The sequence below is a fragment of the Astatotilapia calliptera genome, chromosome 6, assembly GCF_900246225.1.
Source record: "Astatotilapia calliptera chromosome 6, fAstCal1.2, whole genome shotgun sequence".
NCBI classification, from domain to species: Eukaryota; Metazoa; Chordata; class Actinopteri; order Cichliformes; family Cichlidae; genus Astatotilapia; species Astatotilapia calliptera.
The window spans coordinates 30,819,926-30,839,914 of record NC_039307.1 but is presented as its reverse complement, the minus strand read 5'-3'; the positions used below and the strand labels follow the sequence as shown (position 1 = coordinate 30,839,914).

Below are 19,989 nucleotides of genomic sequence, written 5' to 3'. Positions count from 1 at the left end.
CGTTTCGAATCACTGAAAACGGAGAGTTTTTAAAAATCCTTTTTTGCGTTTACGTGTGGACGAGGAATACAGAGTTCGTCACGCAACGTCAAAGGTATGTGCCTTTTTTCACGTCACGCTGTGCGCCACGTTATTGTTTACATGAGATGAATTGCAGAATGGCAGATAGAGACAAAATACTGTTAATCTGACTATCCTCAGGTTTTACACGCTTACATACACACGCAGTTACGGTCCCTCCATTTACAAAGGCAGAGGCGTCACAGTGTGATTATTTTACGTGTAGTTGTTCTTTTCCTGTGTAATAAAATTCAACATTGCTATCAATACATTTTTCAAAAAATGCCTCTCTGTGCAAAATGGGTTTAAAAACATAAACAGCTGTGGGATACTGTTTGTCCGGGATTTGAACCAGGGGAACAAATTGTGGCAGGATCAGCCTGATATTATTTGTATCCCCACTTTTTTTTTCTTTTCATACCGTGACACCCCCCCCCCTGCAGTGGCTCTGCGCCCCCCACTTTGGGAACCTCTGGCTTAAATCGATAATACTGCCTCTGTCTGAGTCTCGACACTGTTGCATTTTAAAAAATCTTATCCTCAAACAGCAACCTTAGCTTAAATAAGCTGCATGTTTGTGAAGCATTTGTGGGTCAGCCTCGTCACAGTCACAGGTCTGTTGTGATGTTGTCCTCTGTAATAGGCTGCAATGAGCTGGTCATGTTTTAGTGGGGTTTGACAAAATAATAGGGGTACTTTACAGTAACATAGCCGGCAGGCTTTTGCTTTTTGTTTTTGTTTTTTTTCTCTTCATCCACCAACTGAATAATGGGAGCTTCTTCTCTACACACACTCACATACACATGGGTCTTGACACAAGTAAACAGTCATGTGCCAGAGAGGCCAGAGGAGGTTGTTAGCGCTCTTCTGCGAGACAGAGCCACATATTAGCCTCAATATATATAGGCTCTTTCTCTCTGTCTCCCTCCCTCTGTCCATCATTGACTTGCCAACTGTCAGATGTTGCTGTCATCCTCAGCCGTCCCTTCATTTGTCTCTCTAATGGGAATCCCCCTCTGTTTTCTCACACAGCTCTTATTTCAACAATTCCTCACTTTTTTCCCATGACTGTGTCCCATTTCACTGTCAATCTCTCTTCCCTCTCTGACATACATAGATTTTTTTAATGTCCTATAAATGTGTTATATAAATCTAATTCATATTATTATTTTTGGATGACTCTCGCGCCGTAACTGCAGGAAAATGGCACATTCAGACTTATAGTAAGCAGCTCCTGTGTTTTTCCTGATGCATCCTAACTGCTCAGCTTTCTTGTTTTTGAAGTAGAGGCATTAAATGGGCTTAATGACTTGTTTCATTCTACCCTAAACTAACCTCTCTCTATTTTCTTCTTCCTGTTCCCTTTCCCACTTTTGGTCCCTTTTTTGTTAGTGATGTGAAAAGTGCTCTGAGACTGAAGGCTCAGCTGGTTTGGAAAAGACCTCCATCTGCAAAGGTAAAAAGTTTCCCCCCTTCCTCTTTGTGTCTGTCGGTTTTTCATTCTGTTCTCTGTCTCTGCTTTTAAACCTTCACTGCTGGATGAGAAGACATCTGCAGAATACAAAGCAGCGCTTTAACAGTTTAGACCAAAAGTGGCATGCGGCAAACATTTCAGACAAATGCACAAAATGCACACACACACACATACATAAACAGGCGTGCAACGCGGTGAAAAGGTAATTCATCACATGATTTACCCTTTATTTCCTTTGAGAAAATGTTCATGACACAAACACAGGAGGAGATTTTGTGTGTGCGCACGTGTGTGAGGAGAGATGAAAAATCCTATTATCTCTTCCCTTTATGAGAAATTGTGAGCTGTCAAAGTTTAAGGGTTATGGCCACCCAAGGACACGGGACTGGTAACAGAAAAATCTAGACGTGTTTATTGTACAGTCAAATTGGAGCTGTGCTTAGAGTGAAAATACCACAATATTTCAAACTTACCCTACTGAGCATTACAGCATGACCCGACGGTGTTTTATGTTTTTTATGTTTTGAATCGGAAGCTTTAACATGATTTGTCTAAAGTCAAGCAGGGTTGTAACCAGTAATTAGCAAGGTCTAAATTTTTTCTCTTACTGTGTCACCCTGATAAAGATAAGAGGCAGAGGATTCATGGATAATAGTGATAATGGTTGACGATCATATTATAATGCTGAAATTCTTCTTTGTTTAAAGTTAACAAAGTAACAATGTTTATGCAGAGGCAATAACCAGGGATCAGAGTCGCACACATTACGTAAAGTCAAACCTCAAATAATGTGATGATTTCCTGAAAACGTGTAGTAGCTTCTGTGTAATAACCAAAAATCACAGCTGCAAAATGCCACATTTCCTCAAAATTTCACAGTTTCTATAATTTTAAACATAGGACAAGAAAATAATGCTACATCCAAATGTGAGAATTGTGAACAGTGTTGGTCAAGTTACTTGAAAAAAGTAATCAGTAACTAATTACTGATTACTCCCCCCAAAAAGTAATCCCGTTACTTTACTGATTACTTATTTTCAAAAGTAATTAATTACTTAGTTACTTAGTTACTTTTTAAAAACACGATTTACAACCTGAATAGGTGATAAAGCGATAGAGCTTTCAGCCCAATACTTTTTCTACATAATCCATCATACAAAATGTAATCCAATGGAAAAGTCTCTTTTTTAACTTGTTTTATCAGTTTTAATCTTTTAACTTTATGCATCAAGCAAAAATTTAATTATATGCAACATTCTCTGACTTGAATAAATTAGTTTAACATTTAAACCTATTTTCTACACATTCCAACACATAAAATAAAATATTTTTTGTGTTTACACTCACTCTTTCAAATAGATGCAAGTAAAATACAGCAGAAAATAAATAAAGTCAAAGACTAAGTGGTCCTGTTGCTCTATTTTCACCTGTAAAGCAGGACTGAGGGTAGGCGGAGGTTTACCTTGGTGCAGGTGTGCTGTGGTCAGTTGCGCATTACGTCATTGCGCACTCGGTGCTTGCTTGGAAGTTTAGGGGTTTTTTTCGCTGTAAAAAGAAGTTTTCTTCCCACGCACGATGGACGCTAATGTTTTTGTCACTTTTTATGGAATCAAACTCAAAGTAAGGTCAGTACTTCCACGCTTTAAACGCTGCACGCTCATACTCTCTCCCGCACTCGATATGTGATCCATTGTTGATCTGCACACAGCTGTTGTCACTAACGGCGCACTCGCTTACGTCACTGTCATGAGACATTCTCGCAAAAAATCACGGTTTTAGTAACGCAGTAACGCAGCGTTCCTACGGGAAAGTAACGGTAATCTAATTACCGTTTTTGCAATAGTAATCCCTTACTTTACTCGTTACTTGAAAAAAGTAATCAGATTACAGTAACGCGTTACTGCCCATCTCTGATCGTGAACCGAGCATGGTAGCTCTGGTTATTTTATATTACACTACTAGGAAGTAAACAATTTACATATGTAGGCTGAATGATAGCGACAAAAGATTTATTAATAATAACATTCAGCTTTCAGCACTAATTTAATCATTTTTTAAGGATTTGATTGAGGTGTTATTGGTAAATCTGTTTAATCTGGTATCTCTTTAATAAGTGTGCAGTCTGTTTCTACACAGTACACGAACCCGTGCCAGCAGTGTTGCTAGTTTATACACTTTCACTTAAAAAAAAGAGAAAGAGTAAGAATAATAGACTACACTTCTGACGAGAATTAGAGTTGGTAGTAGGTCGTAGAGTTGGAAGACGATCAAAACCAGAAATTTTGAAAACCAGAAATAAATGTGTGTTGTAGTTTGCATGTTTTGCAAGAGGGACCTTGTATATAGAAATATAGAAGTATAAAACAAAACAAAAGAATTAGAAAGTATTTCTTTGCTTGAAATTACAATAGCACAACAGAAAAGATGCATGTTCTCACATATCATTGCAGTTCCCATAATATTTTAATCTTCCTTTCACTGACAAACACAGTGAAACATTGTTGTTTTAGCCTCCGTGCATCTGGTGCATATGCCCGATATAGTCTGATTATAATTATGACTTGTCAGAGGTTACTTATGTTTGCATGATTACAGTGTGTTAATCTGAGGCGTGCATTCAGTGAGCATCAGCACAAACTGAATTCCAGTCCTCTTTTGAGATTTTACTTTCCTTCCAAATTCACATCAGGTTGCTACAGTATAGCTCGATAAAATAAACAATTATTTTGTGTCATAGATTAGGATTGTTAAAATTCAGCTTCCCAGTACAAACACACTGTGATCTGTTGATCCCTGAGCTTCTCAGGCTTGTTGTGAGGATAGGCCAAAGCAAAACTGACCACCAGAATTTATTTTTATTCTGTATGTTTTAGCAGCCTGGGGATTGTAACATTAAAAACACCTGGTGGATTTTATTTAGATTATATATACTCCTTATATGTGAAATACTGCTCAATGAGCCAGTTTAAATTTTACACTGTCTGGAGAACACATTCAAACAGTGCTTTGTCTGAAGGTATTCACGCTGTGAAGCTAAATTTAACTTTTAAGTAATTAATTGAAACATGAAGAAGATGGATGGATGGATGGATGGATGGATGGATGGATGGATGGATGGATGGATGGATGGATGGATGGATGGATGGATGGATGGTGGGATGGATGGTTGGATGGATGGTGGGATGGATGGTTGGATGGATGGTGGGATGGATGGTTGGATGGATGGATGGATGGATGTTAAAGAGTCCTACTGAAGTGTTCAAATGTAAGAATTTGGGCGTAAGTCAAGTGTGACACTGCACCAATGGCAGTGTACCTCTGAGATACTGATAGCTATGATAAAACAGCAGCATTTGATTGATTTGTGATGAGAACTGATTCACTGATTGGCTATAAAACACTGAAAGTCATTAACACATACATAACAGAGGCAGTGTCATCAAAACATAAATCTTGTCTCTTATCCTCGGCATGCTACACGAAATGTCTAACTAACTAATGACAAACAAACACTTTTAATGACATTGTTAATCATCACTTCAGTGTTTATTAACAGCCATCAACGATATACTTAAGTGAAATTAATGCTAGACTGATCATTCATTTAAAATGTTGATTATATAATGATCACAATGATAAACTCATGACAAAGCTTGTGTATGTAAAGGGTCTCGAGGACTAGCCACCAGTAGTGCAAATTTTCTGTGTATTTTGAATTCAAACCTATATTCATGAGGCAGTTCACAGGTTTGATACCTGCTCTGTAATTATTGCCCTATTATTGCCACTTCCTGTGAAAGTGCTCTTTGTCGATTCTTAACGGGTGACAGTGTGTCAGCCTTCAGTGTTTGTTTGCGATGCTCCCTGTGGCCTGTAGCTTTTTGAAAACACACTGTTGCCTATTTGCACACAGCAGTATTCATCCAGTGGCATACATTTCATTCTTTAAACAGTCCTTGTCTGTCAGAGCTGAGCGCAAACTAAAAGATTCCTAAAACAAAATTAACAGCAGGAGGCTTTACACATCTTATTATGATTGTATCCACCCAGTGTGCCAGGATCGATGATCAAAAGGAGATAATGGTTGACAGAACACTATCATTATCATCAGTTTCAGTGCTTATATTGTCACTGTGACCTTCTTTCATCAGACTAATCATTATCATCATTATTTTTATCCTGCACAAATGTACACACCATTGTGCCTCCGTCCGTCCCTCCATTATTCCAGCCTCTCTGCCAAACACCGTCTCTGATCCTCCAGACACAAATGTGGCTACCCTCGTCTGTCAGCATTTACACACCAAATGGTGTTTGACCAAGATTCAAGGCTTCTCTATTCCCATCCCTAATGCATGTGAATGACCTGCTTGCCTACGTTTGTCTGCGTATGTGTGTGTGAGGGATGTGTATGTGCGTAATGAGGTGATTTTTATTCGTCGTCCCTGTCCTCTTGGCCTGTCAAGACCGCAGATTCAATTTGAGTGGTGAGATAGAAAGCCAGAGATTATGCTTGTCTCTCCCTGTGTGTGTGTGTGTGTGTGTGTGTGTGTCTGTGCGTGTGTGTGTGTGTGCGTGTGCGTGTGTGACAGAGTGATAGATTCCTGCCAAAGTATTCTCATCTTTGAGCCCAAAATCAGAGATGGATGTAGAGATGAATGCTATTTTTGCAAGGCTGTGTGTTTGCCTCTATTTGTGCATGAGTGTGCATGTGTGTGTGTGAGTGAGAGAGAGAGTGTGTGTCTGTGTGTGTTTGTCTGTATAGGAAAGTAGATGGAGAGCTCAAATTTAACAACTTGGCACCAGCCTGTGTGTGTGATAGAGAGAAGAAAAGATAAAGAGCGAGGAAAAGGGGACAGGGGAGAGGAAGAGGGCTGTTTGGGTGTGAACAGGGGAGTGTGTTTGCTGCGACGAGAGATTTTTTAGGAGAAAGTGGAATTTTAAATTACAGGAGAGCAGATTATCTGACTGGGGAGACAAGTGCTGCTTCATCTGTCTTGTGAGCCAAGCAGGCACAACAATGAGTACATGAATTTACATACAAAGACATGCTGCTTTCTGCTGAGAAATTAGACTGTTTCCCATGTGTTAGTGTGTGCGTACACCACCATGCATCCACGCATATCCACACATTTTGTTATCATGTGGATTTGTGTGCATTGTTGAATTTGGACAACATGTTAAGTTGGGTCTCAAAGGTGTGCCAGGGTGGGAGCTACAGGCTCAAAAGACAACCTGATTCTGCTTTCGGAGACCTTTATATATTATGTAGCATTCGATTTTTAATGCTGACATTTCAGTTTAAAAGAAGCATTTTATTACTGAGTTGTTGTCTGAGATAGAGCTATGTTATGTATGTTTGCGAGTTTAATTCGATTCCGTTTTATTTTAATATAGCCCCAAATTATACCAACAGCTTTATACAGTTTTATATTGTAAACTAAAAACCTTACAATAATTGAGAGAAAACTCCAACAATAAAACAAACCTGTATGAGCAAGCACTTGGTGACAGTGGGAAAGGAGAACTCCCTTTTAATGGGAAGAAAGGCTCAGAGAAGGACGGGACAGAAGACACAATGATAATGATGATAATTAAAAAATGATCTGTGGATGGGCTGAGGGAAAGCAGGAGAACAATCCAGAAAGACCAGGCTCAGGAACGGGCAGCAACCTGCATCAATCAGCTCTGGGGTGAAGGATTGTCCACCTCCTAGGATTCATGAAGCATGTGAAGGTGTTATTCACTGTATAAAGAAAAAGAAGGAAATATACAAGACACTTTGCTACATAAATATTCTATTTTTTCACTCTTTTTTTGTGAAAAAGGGAAAAGTAATCAGCAATTAACTTCTACATACAGACATCTGAAACATTACCATATGCTTCAGAAAGATGTATTAGAGCTTTGTAAATCCACAACCATCAGATACACACTGATTTAATATTTGTTTTCATCTTTGTTTCTGTTTTAGACTTAAAACGGATTCGAATCTTATCTTTTTCCTCACTGATGTACACACAAGACTCCAAAATTATAAAGTAAAGATGTGGGGTTTTTTAGACTGAAAGGCTAAAATATTCCACTAACAATTCTGACGTTTCACTTAACAACAGGTTAACGTAGCGATATCTGAGGAACTAAGAGGATAAGCAGCAGCCACTCCATGCTAATCAAATCCACTTCATTAATTAATCATCGGCAACTGTGACCACAGCTGCAAAAACAGACGTTTCGGTATCCTGCTGGTCTGGAGCATACTAATGCCACAATCTTCCCAGGACTGATCCCAAGGTTGGACTGTGCAATGCTCAAAGAAATCTCCACAGGCCGCACTTAGCATGTTAAAGTTCCAGGCAGCACAATAAGAAACAAACTGAACAAGTAAGGTTGATTTGGAAGGGTTGCTAGGAGAAAGCCTCTCCTTTCTCCCTAAAAACAACATCAAAGGTTAGGTTTGCAAATATACATCTGAACAAACCACAACACTTCCAGAACAATGTCCTCTGAGCAGATGAGGCTAAAGGCAGATAACAATCAGCAATCGTGCACAGCGCCATGCTTGGAGAAAACCAAACACCTCCTACAGCTGCTGGAAGGGTGATGATTTGGCCTTGTATTCCAGTCACAGGGCCCCCTGCAGTCATTGAGGTGAGCACATTGTCCTGGTCAATGATCAGGAGAGCTGTGCATAAGTGACTGCCTGCAAACTTCAGTGAACATAAGGAAAGAACATGATTGCTGCTAAAGGTATAGCAATATATACTTTTTCCTCAGCCAAAGAACTTAAGTAATTACAAAAACGTTTTTATCCAGTCCCGTTTTATGTTTTTCATTTACCATCCTCGCTGTCCCTGTGGTAGAAACGCTCCACAGCGTGATGCTGCCACCATCGTGTTAGACTGCAAGGATGGTGTTAATGAGGTGTCTGACTCAGTGGCTGCTTCCCTCCACAGACATCATTGGGAAAAGCCAAAAATGATGCTGTTTGATTTCAATGGTAAACATTACAGAGTCTGGCTTGACTCATGCTAGTTAATCACATCATGGCTATGCAGTGCAGCCAGTGGTCAAAACACACAGAGACTTTCATTCCTGCTGAAGGAAATGTATTTACATACTGTCTGTACCGAAAAAAAGGAGAAAAGATGCAGGAAAACACGCATGACATCATAAATTATACCAGCTCGTGAGTGATCAATCACAGGGCTGTTAGGACTCACAGTATGTAATGGTGCGTAATGATACAAAGGCTGCTTCGGGGCTGTTAGTAAACGCTGACACTGCAAGAATGAGGATAGACCAAGTCCTATTTTCTGGCACACGATCATGATTGAGCTTCATGCTCAGAGCAGATTTAGTAGGGGTGTCTCAGCAGTCCTTTATAGTGGTAGCTAAGATCCCTGCTTAGGTTGAGCCATGCAGCGTGGGGAGTTGTGTTTTTGTTCTGTTTGGTTGTTTTTGATATGATTTAAAACAGGAGTTATATCAAATGCATTAAAAATCCAACAAGATTGTAATGAAGCAAAAACTGGTAATGATGAGAAATTGAACAGTTCAGCACTGAGATCATCACACAAGGGCATTTCCTTTGAATTTTAATTAGCAGGAAAATTTATTTTCAATGAAAACAAAAAATCATGAAGAAAACCTTTTAATTAAAAAAAAAAACAAAGGATTTTTCAACAATTATTGTTTTCATTTTACAAATATGACTGGACTGATTTTGAATAGTCTTTTGCTTCTTCTTTATAAAGGCCAGAATAAAGATTATTTTCCTTCAATATAACCTCAAGTTGATTTGATGCAATAAGAAATATCACGCGCAGCTCGCTGTGACATCTGATATCTCTCTGGTTGGGTGTCAGCTCTGGTAGACATCCAAATTAGACAGAGCGGCACGCAGAGGAGATCCATCTTGGTTTATTGATAAAGCACAGCGACAGCAGGAGACGCATTTCTTCACTCAGCCGTCACTGGCACCACACTTTAGTTGTCCATGTATCTACCTGACTGAATGTGGGCTATTTGTAAACATCAATATATATATTTTTTGTCAAATTAACTGCCATTCTGAGGATTAATGACAAAGAAGACCGAACTAAACATGCAAAATAGCGTCTGATTTCTCATTTGAGAAACTTTTTTGTTAAAGTTACATTTATGATGTGAATGGTGTGAAGATGTTTTGGAGTTTCAGGAAACTGAAATAGATGGGAAATTGTTTTGCAAGCATTTGAATGCAAAGTCTAGAGCCTGGATGGGGTTACCTGTGGTTAGCATGTTAGCATAGAGAGGGATGCAAACAACTTCCTGGGCATCTAGGGGTGCCATCAAGATGGAGTTGCATGGGTAAAAGTTTGTGCTGCAGACGTTTTCCTTCATGGTAATGTGACCATCATCCCCTTCTATACTTGGCATGCTTGGATTTATTCATGGTCACCATAACATTTGGTAGCAGTCGGCATCAGATCCAGAGTAATGCCTCTTTGAAAACACATAACTGAACCATCACAGATGGACCCTCAGTTTCCTCGCATCCATCATCCAGCGACAGCACATTATAGAAGATATAGTTCATATCTCTTCAGCTTTTTTTCTCATCATTTCTTTCCTTCTTCACATCCTCTGTGTGTCATCCTCTGCCTTTGATCCTTCAGCGGGCATGTCTGTTGTTGTTATTCTGGTCACCACGCAACAGCAGCACCATAAAAATCAAAGCGGTCATAACATATATAATGAGAAAAAGAAGTAAATAAGCTGGGTGCAAGTTTCCAAGCACTATATCCAGAGATGGAACAGCTCAGAAAAGCCACCAGAAATCATAATGAAAAAAAGAAAGATATAAAATAACAAGAAAACTTTAGCTTTTCGCACAGCAAACAATCCTGATGAGACACAACAATTAAACCTACACAGACATGGGAACCACATGCAAACACGGCACAAAAAAGACAGCAGGCTCCTATAACTTTTTAATTCCTTCATATCGTGGGAGGTTTTGTCTCCTGGTGTTTGTGCTGGTTTCCTCTGCTGGCCCTGGTTTCTGCAGCCCATCAAAAAATGCGACTAACACTGCCCATCTTGGCCCAGGACACTCTTGCACAAGACATCATAATCCTGTTTGTCTCTGCTCAGTGTTCAGCTCACTTTTTCTTTGAAGGTTTAAGGATTTTTAAATGTGAACAAAGAGTCATTTTCAGAAAATCAATCTGTTTTTTTTTTTTTAATTAGAAGAGGTATTGGTTTCATGAATGATTTATGAAACAGCCAAAGACAGACACAAATGGAAAAACACAACTGTTTTCATCAATTGCTGATTGTTTTCAGAGATTTCTTTTTGTTTTCTAAAACAAATCGTCCCCTGATTCAGAGATCTTCATGACATGCAATCTGAGAAATGTCATCAACACCTTTGCAATATAATACTTGTCTTACTTGTTCCTTTTGTTTTTTTCATTGTTTTTGGAGTATCCATTACTGCCCCAGTGTTGCTGTTCCTACAGTGTTATGATTAATGTTGCTTCAGGAAACTTCGGTGGGGTTGACCTATCACACCGCTGCGATGCCATAGATTTGGGACTTGGGGAAAACACCAGACTGGTGAGATAGCAGAGTAGTTGGAAGCTAGTGTGAAGTTTGCTTGCAGGGCTTTATGCCAAATAAGCCTCACTGGCAAAAATGCCAAGTTGGACTACTTGGCAATCAATGTGTTTCTGTGTCTTACAGGCCTCCTGGCTTTTAAGCAGAAAGGTTCAGGAAGTGAGGTGAGATAAAGAGCAACACAGTCTGTGCAGACTATTTTTTTGAGTTTTTTACTTTCCTTTGGTTAAGTGTAGGACAAAATCATTTGTTGAACACAGTATTAAAAGTGTTACTGCCAAAGTGTCTTGAAGTCAAAATATCCCAGACAACATGGCAACGTGACTGGTCAGTTGCAGACATGTTGCTTTAGCAACACTGATGCTGTTGCAGCACCATCAATACAGAATCGTCATGATTGCGCAACTGTTTTCACACAGTTTTGTTTGAAGGGGACAGGACCCAGATCCTGGTGGCAGGGTTAAAAACAACTAAATGTCAAAGTCCATAAATAAAAAATGAACAAAATAAATAATTTAACACAGTCCAATGAAAAACTCAAATGCAAAACATATCAGAACAAGGTTATCCAAACATTAGGAACACATCAGGAATGCACCATAGAAGGAAAAATAAAGCCAATCTGGAAATCTGAAGGCCACCAGATGACGATAGTCTTGTAGAAGTTTATGGGAAAACGTCTTTCTGTCCTTACCCCTGTAAACACATTTCTGCTGAGATAAAGCTCCACGTAGTCCAGATGAAAAAGAAAAACATGATGTCAAGTGCTGTTAAGAGCATGAAAAATCAACAGCTGCTGGTATAAATCTAGTCATAAAGAAACGTTGGCCAATCAGAAGATTACAAGCAATAAATCAGTGCACAATCCAACATCAACGAAAGATGCAAACACCTTTGATACTGCAGGACAAAATCTCAGTTTCTCTTCATCCAGACACATAAACGGAGCTTCTGAAAATCATTTTACAGAAACTTAAAAAAATACCTAAGGTAAATACTAGGGGTGCAAGGATACACAAAATTCACGGTTCGGTTCGATACTTTGGTGTCACGGTTCGACATTTTTTCGATCCAAAAAAATGTTCATGCCTTTTTAATTTGTCATTTATTAAAATTCTAAATATATATTTTAACTCAAAAGTACGGTTTTTAAATTTAATGTTGATGAAACAACAAAATAATTTAAAAAAAAATTAATCTGATTTCTGATTGAGGAATCACTCATCTTTGGAAAAGAGAGTTTATTACAGAGAAATGGCTCTTTCCAAAATAAAAGCTATACTATACGCTTCTTCTGGGCTATATTCTCAGCAGCATATTAAACATATCAGGTCCCCATAAGGAGAATCATGTGCTAACGGCTGTCTAAATGACTCGGGTAAAGTTTGTAGCATGCGTGCTTGTTGTTTTTGTCTGCTTCCACTTGTCTTTGCACTAGGATGATGTCGGTGTAAATGTGCCGTCATATTCGTTGTGTTCCCACTAGTGCTGTCAGCATTCATCTCGTTAAAATGACGTTAACGCCATAACGCGGCAAATCTCCGTTAACGAGTTACCGCGGATCGCCCCGTGCGTGGGGCTGGACGGCGTCAACACGTTAACAAGCTAACTGCGCTAACGCACCAGTTCCCACCAATTGAGCATTGCGTGGCACATCCAACATACTGTTTTACTTTAGTCCATGACGCGCTTACCTTCAGGGTCATACGTCACATGAAAACCAAAATAGTTCCAAAGGCCAGATCTGAATGAGGGTGGGGGAGGTTCAATTTGCCATGTTGCAACGAGCTTAGCTTCTGTCTGTCTGCGCTCAGTGGATCTGCGCTCGACAATGCAGCCTAGGCGGAGTAGTCAAACGCAGATCCACTGAGCTCTCAACACAGACAGCATCGTCAGAAGAAAAGTTGATAAAATAAATAAAAAAAATTGTATTGTTCGATACATATGCGTACCGAACCGAAAGCACTGTATCGAACGGTTCAATATCGATACGAGTATCGTTGCACCCCTAGTAAATATGTATAGAAAAAACAGGCAAAAGAAAATACTTGTGAACATGTGGACATATGCGCACACACACACTGATGGAAATCCATACAGCTTTGTAACAAGAAAAAACTAGTGACAATCAAGACAGGAAATGAACAACTTTAACTCATCCAAGGAACGTGGACACAGGAATGAACTAATAAAGTAGAGAACACAGAAAAATGAGAAAGAAAGATGAGACTAGCAGCTGAATTGAGTAAAAGAAACCATGGATTTAAGGATATAAGTAGCAAGAATAAAGACAAAGTACAAGGAAGAAAAATAAAGTCAAAACAGGAATCGTGCCTGAGCCTATAGTCACAAACAAACAACACATAAACACTAAGAAAATACAAAAGAACCCAATAAACCAAAATACAAAAATCTCCAAACACAGGGAAAGACCAGATATGATGACAAGGATGAACAAAATAACACGTAGAAGCATTTTAACTGCAGCGACGTGATGCGGCCGCTGTTTGCATATGCTTGATGCAACAGTGCATGCAGGCTTGAATTAGACAATTGAATTTAGATCCTTTGTGTGAGAGAATAATGATATTTAGTTTCTCTTTTGTTGATCTATTGCTTCAATACCATCTGGATTACTCGCCTAATCTCCTGTTTGCTTTCCTAATTATCCAGTCAGGTCACACACCTGAATTAATTCATTAAAAGTTCCACCTCTAGCATTTTCTCTTGATTCGAACCCCAGCGGAGACTTGCTGAGTTCACTAAAGGTCAGTTATTTAACTGTTTTAATAACTAGCCCTATAATCGATTCCACAGCCTACGTTCTTCTGTGCGTGAGCTCCCAAAATCAGCTGCTTTGAACAAATTCAGCCATCCAATATGTGCTGAGAGAAAGATTATTCTGTGAAGCCAAAGAACAGCAGCTTTTTGTGCAATGCTACAGAAATCTCATCAAATCTGGTCCAGAGGGACAGAGAAAGAGAAGAAACGGTGCAATGGGCACTGCCAATTATCTCGTTGGTAGTGTTGTTTATGTAATAGTAAATGTGTTTATTTCAGAAAGTTAAGCAAAAACAGAAACACATGAGGGTGATGGAAAATGTTTTGAAAAGATCCTGTCACCATCCGTGAGGCTCATTTGTCTCTGTTGCATGGCGGTGACAGGTGTAGAAAGAGAGGCATACATAGTAAAAGACAGGCGGAGGGAAGTTGATGCAGAGCCGGCTGACACTTGAAAGAAGATCAGAATCAGCCACATAACTTCTTCCTGCTTTAATACGGGCCCACACATCTACGCCGCATGTGCACAGACACCTCCGAGATGTGACAGACTATCGTCTAGCGGCGGGACACGCGAGGAACACAAAACCTTAACAAAAGGAATCAAAGAGGATGAGGACGTGTAATTTGTTTTTATAAGAACTACAAGGACAAGGAAGAGGGACAGAGTGTAACAACTGACTTGCGAACGTGTGTGTGCGTGCGTGCGTGTGTTTGGAGGGCTGGCATAACTTGAGACAGAAGTGCTTCTTATCCACTGAGTTCTGCAAACAAGGAAAAACCAGCGAACAAATACCATAAAGTGAGTGATACACAGATAAACAGCAGTGCAGCTGGAAAGATTTTGGCTCGGGATTTACTCTGCGCACTCACACGCGCAGAAAAACACACACCTTAAACAGTTATGGTTTATTTTTGAATTAAAATCTGGTTTAAAGTGCGTACATGCTTTAGGGCAACAGAGATTATCCGCGAACAGTCGATTATCTGTTGGAAATTAGCATCTTTGCCTGCATGTGTTTAGAAAAGTCTGTTAGTGTTAAGTCCTTAAGCGCCTCATTTAAATTCTTCAAATGTGAAATGTACTAGGTGGGACTCACACAGACAGATGTCTCCTGGGATTATGCAAAATGGTCAGAACCTCGCTGTAAATCTGCAGTCTAGTCAGATGCTTTCCACCCAGCAGGCAAAGCCATATTAAATATTCCCGTGTACATTATTTCAGAGAGGAAAAATGAGTAATAGAATAATCCCTCATCATCGCTTTAGAGCCCGACTCTACGTTTGTCACGAATCCGAAACAATACCTGTCTGCGGAAGAGGGAACCAAAAATATACCGCGCACATTTCTGTTCCTGTGATGAGGAAGGCAGGTGAGGAGGCTGGAAAGAAAGAGCTCATTTCAAGCATCAAATGATGTTTGAGAGGTAGATCCTGTGATAGCAGGCACAAATGCATGGTACTTCATTTGGAATAGATTTGTAAAAGTGCCCAGTGATGTTTCACCACATGAATATTGATGTAGTGAAACTTTGCTCTTCATCCAGTCGAGTGTTTCAGTGATTTGAGCAAATTCTTTTTATTCTAAAAGCGTTCGCATCAGGACCATTTCAGTCAAACCTAAACTGTTAATCCATCCGCATCCGGACCTCCCTGCCCTTCAATGCACATGTCAGAGTCAGACTACTGATGCTCGCTTAAAGTATTAATATTAAAGATAGAAACTCTATAGAAAAAAAATAAGTGAAGGTAAGTAAAACTAAGGCACTCGAGTGTCATGTTAAATTAAAATTGAATATTCCAAAGTTAAAACAATACTAGCTACAGTATAGAAAAGATATTACAAGCGATGTGGAAATGTGGAAAGTCAAATCAAAGCAACAAGATTCCCTCACAGAACAGAGATGGCATCAATAATAACAGACATGACTGATAAATGGAGAAATAACATGAAAAGGAGGAGCTGGGAGGCAGGTTGAACCATTTTGAACAGGTTGCCTCATAAGATGTTTGCCAGTTGGATGCTTAGAAGAGCATCAGGTGAACCATCAGATAATGCCGGCTGGCACCGACATCAGCTGATATTCACGGATTTGCAGCTGAGCTTGAACTTGAGGCCTGCCAGAGCAAAAACCATATGCTCAGTTTTATATACATTAGATGACTGGTGGGAAAAATCTCAGCCTAAAGCAACAATAACTACAATATTTCTTTCTTGGCTCAGAAAAATGTTCTTTCAGTGCAATCTCAAGTTTTCACACATGGTGTATATATATAACCCTGAACTTTTCTAGACATTACCTGATGGAACTGCATGCGACAAGCAAACATTATCTCACCTACTTATGTCCAGCAGTTCTGATGTGAGAGCAGCTCTGGTACAGGTTCTGTGTATTTACAGTGAGTGAGTGGTCATCACGTGGCTCTAAAAGGACAGCGGTCTTGACTAAATTAGTATTTCCACTAAAAATGTGCATGAAGCTGACTTTCTCCTCCTGTGTGCTACATGTGATAAGCCTCGAAAAATATTCTTGTGAGTCTGCTGATAGGTGTCTGAAGTCACGTGTGCAACATTTTAACTAAGGAGGTTAGCATGTGTGCAGGTAATCACCACAAAACAAAATTGCACTGCTCCTAACAGTGTGGGACACTTTTTTCTTGTCTTTGTATAATGTCACTGAGAGGATATGCTCAGTGTGGTCTGTGTGTGCACAGCAGCACCACCCACCTGATGCCACACCAAACCTTTTGTTTGTTGAAGGGCAGCCAGTCAGAAGAAAGAAACTTAAGAGGAAAGGAGCTGAAACAGCTTGTTCCAGACAGAAGCTGACACTTCAGCTTCTGTCTGGAAGCTGCACCAAGATGCAATTATTTTGAATCTTGAATCATGCAAAGATACTTTTAGTGGGAAACATAAAGAAAATATGGAAATGATCATCATAGGACTAGTTTAATTTAGTGCTGCCTAAATAAATCAATAAAAATACATTTTTTAGCGTTATTAGTGTATCATGCCATGTTTTTGTCCTTCCTGCCCCCTGTTAGCATGTAATGACATGACATGATGCTCATGACAAACACTGTGTTTATGTCTGTTGGCTTCATCCTCAACCCCCTTTTTCTTTTTCTGTTCCTCGTTCTTCTTCTCCTTTCACCAACCTGGCCTTCACCCCCTGCCCACTCCAACACAATACACACAGATAATAATGTGAATAATATTGTAAAATAAATAAATAAATACGGCAAAAAGAGTAATAAGAGGAAGCCTATAGAAAGCCTACAATGCTCCTCTTGGGTAAGCATTCAGACCATGATTTTCTTGGTTGTGCCTCAGATTTGTACTTGGATTTATCGTATGCTTTCCATCATTGTGTGTGAGCTACAGCTCAGTTCTGTGCTGAAATAGCTACACGTTGAAGGTGAGCAAAGGTGAACTTTGTTATAACATGATGCACTCCAATAAAAAAGAAAAAAATTCAGTCTTCATCTTCATCTTGTGTTCTCCACTTTATTTTTCAGTTCAGTTCATTTCTGTCTTGATTGTCGTCACTTGTTTCTCGTTGCCCTGCTGTATCCACTACCCTGGTTTGCCATCCGTGTATGTGAGTGTAGTTAGATGATTTGGTTACACTCAGCTTTGAAAAATTTGCTGTAGTGTTTTAAGTTTTGTGGAAAATGTTACACCACAAAGGTTACAGCCAGATTTTCATGAAGTTATTATTCTATAAAAAATATGATGTGAACTTTGACCTCTGTCTGGGATTTATACCAACCTTTTTGCTTTTGTTTTGTTGTTTTTACAATGAATAAATGCTTTCTGTTGAAGTATGAGCAAAATAAAACAAACAGTTGGCCATTGGAAATAAACAACAAAAGCGTAGAATATGATCCTAGCGAGTTTTATAAACAGCATCTTTTTCTTTTCTTGTTTTTTTTCCTTTCCTGTCTGATCATTTGTCTGAAATATTCTCCGTCTCTTTTTGGTAGTTTGCGCACTCGGTAGCCTCTAATTTTACGGCTGTACTTCATGTTCAACAGAGATATAAAAAGAGCAGCAGGCATTTCAATGCATCTGATTGGTGCTGAAAGGACCTTTTAATATGAGCACCTCTGCCAAGTATTCGACGGCAGTAGCATAATACAGAGAATGTGAGGAGGTTGGCATAACAAAGAAGGAAGCAGTGTTGAAATATGACACTGGTCAAACTGGTTATTTGTGCCTGAGTGGAGCCATGGAAATGAAGCTCTGATGCGGCACCTCGGAGATGTCTGTCAAACCGCGTAGAGCATGCGATTCTCCACAAAGCATTTAAAGAGCGGCAGCAGAGAATGACGTCTCAGTTGTTTTGTTTGTTTTGTTTGAAATATCGATCTTCAAACTTTCCATTCTGTCACTGAATAGCTCAAGAAGACCATATTGCAATTATCCGGGTGTTATCATTGCCTGACCTCAACAGTCTACTGTCACTGAGTAATTTGATTGCTGTCTTGTTATGGTGTTAATAACTCATTCTAGTCTTTAATATATTATTGGCAGTAGCAATATTGATATTAGCAACATTAATAAAATATCACCCTCAAGTTGTGACTGAGATGACAAAAATCTTTTGCTTTTCTCTCCTCATTCACAACTTCCTTCGGCCACCCACTCACTCCTCCTCCTCCTCCTTCCCTCTCCTTCCTCGCCTCCACTGTGTGTATCCACATTCTTGAGCCTATATGAGACGTACAAACACATTTATCACATTGCCCTAGCTCCTAGCTATGGCCTGCCGCTGCCTCCTCCATCCTTTCAAGCGTGTGTGTGAATGCGTTCGTGTGTGCACTCACGTCGGGGGAGGCTGTGCTTTAGTTTACCCATGTGAAGGTATTCTGTTTACACAGAAGCCATGTTTTATGTATAAAAGGCATGGAAATGTTGCAGCTGCATTGAGCATGTCTAAGCTGATCAGCAACGTGTGCAGTGAAAGTGTGCATGTGTTAGCGTGAAAGTCAGCTTGGGTCAACAGATCTTTATGAGGTCTAGACAAAAAGGTTGCATGAGCCTCATCGGATTCATTACACACACACACACACACACACACGCACACGCACAGATGCACTCGACCCCTTCATATCAGGTCATTCCAATCACACGTCTGGATTCACAGTTTCTATGAAGTAACCTTGGTAGCGTTACTGTAGATTTCTATGAAGCTCTGGTGCAATGAGCTGTTGAACTCGGCTTGCTTTATGTTTTCAGTCGCCAAACAACTTCCCAACACACATGCTAGGAAATGAATACGCTGTTTTCTCCTTGTCTACGTTCTCTGAAAATAATGAGGCTGCTGGTTCCCATGATGCCTGAATGGCCCGGTCCTCCTTCCCTCACATAGAAAACCGGCTCATTACAGCTTAAGCGGACATGAACGCCTTGATATACACGCACACACATACACACTCACTGACTTCACCTCATGCTGATTTAGCAGCACATACCATCTGTCTAGAATGATTAACCTTTCCATCAATCACTGGACTCTCCATTATCCAAACACACATTTACAAAGCAGGCACTCGCCGATTCTCACTCGCACTTAGTGAGAGCATCAACAAATTCATGAAACAGATGAAATAAGAAATTCCAGTTTTTATCCTCAATGTTTTTTGTGCCAGAAACTGAGGCGTGTATAGATTTTTCAAAAAACATAAATAGACGGATCCCTCCCAGCCCCAGTAAGATGTTTGTTCAAGCAGCTTAAGTGACTGGCGTGGTTATGGCAGCGCTCCTACATGGAGCTTTGCAGATTATCGTCTACGTGTTGTAGCTGTGTATTGTCACCAGGGGACATTGGCAACTTTTGTTTGTGGTCGCACTACTTTTGTTCCTTTAGCTACTCACGGAGGACATACGTAACACTTCTTCATTATGAAGTGAGCGTAAGAAGCCATTAAAAATGTTAACTGCAGCCATTGGCTTTTATCCTTCCTTCTCTCACCCCAATTGGTTGCTGCAGATGGCCCCGCCCCTCCCTGAGCCTGGTTCTGCTGGAGGTTTCTTCCCGTTAAAAGGGAGTTTTTCCTTCCCACTG

At 39.9% G+C, this 19,989-nt stretch overlaps 1 protein-coding gene across 1 annotated transcript in view; it reads left to right on the top strand.

Annotated features, from left to right (window-relative positions):
* Window positions 1–19,989, top strand: part of LOC113024497 (protein ELFN1-like) — a 127,299-nt gene that overhangs the window by 79,633 nt on the left and 27,677 nt on the right. The window contains exon 2 of the mRNA XM_026171642.1: window positions 1,453–1,516. The gene's annotated coding sequence lies outside the window, so the exon portion shown is untranslated. The remainder of the gene's footprint in view (window positions 1–1,452; window positions 1,517–19,989) is intronic.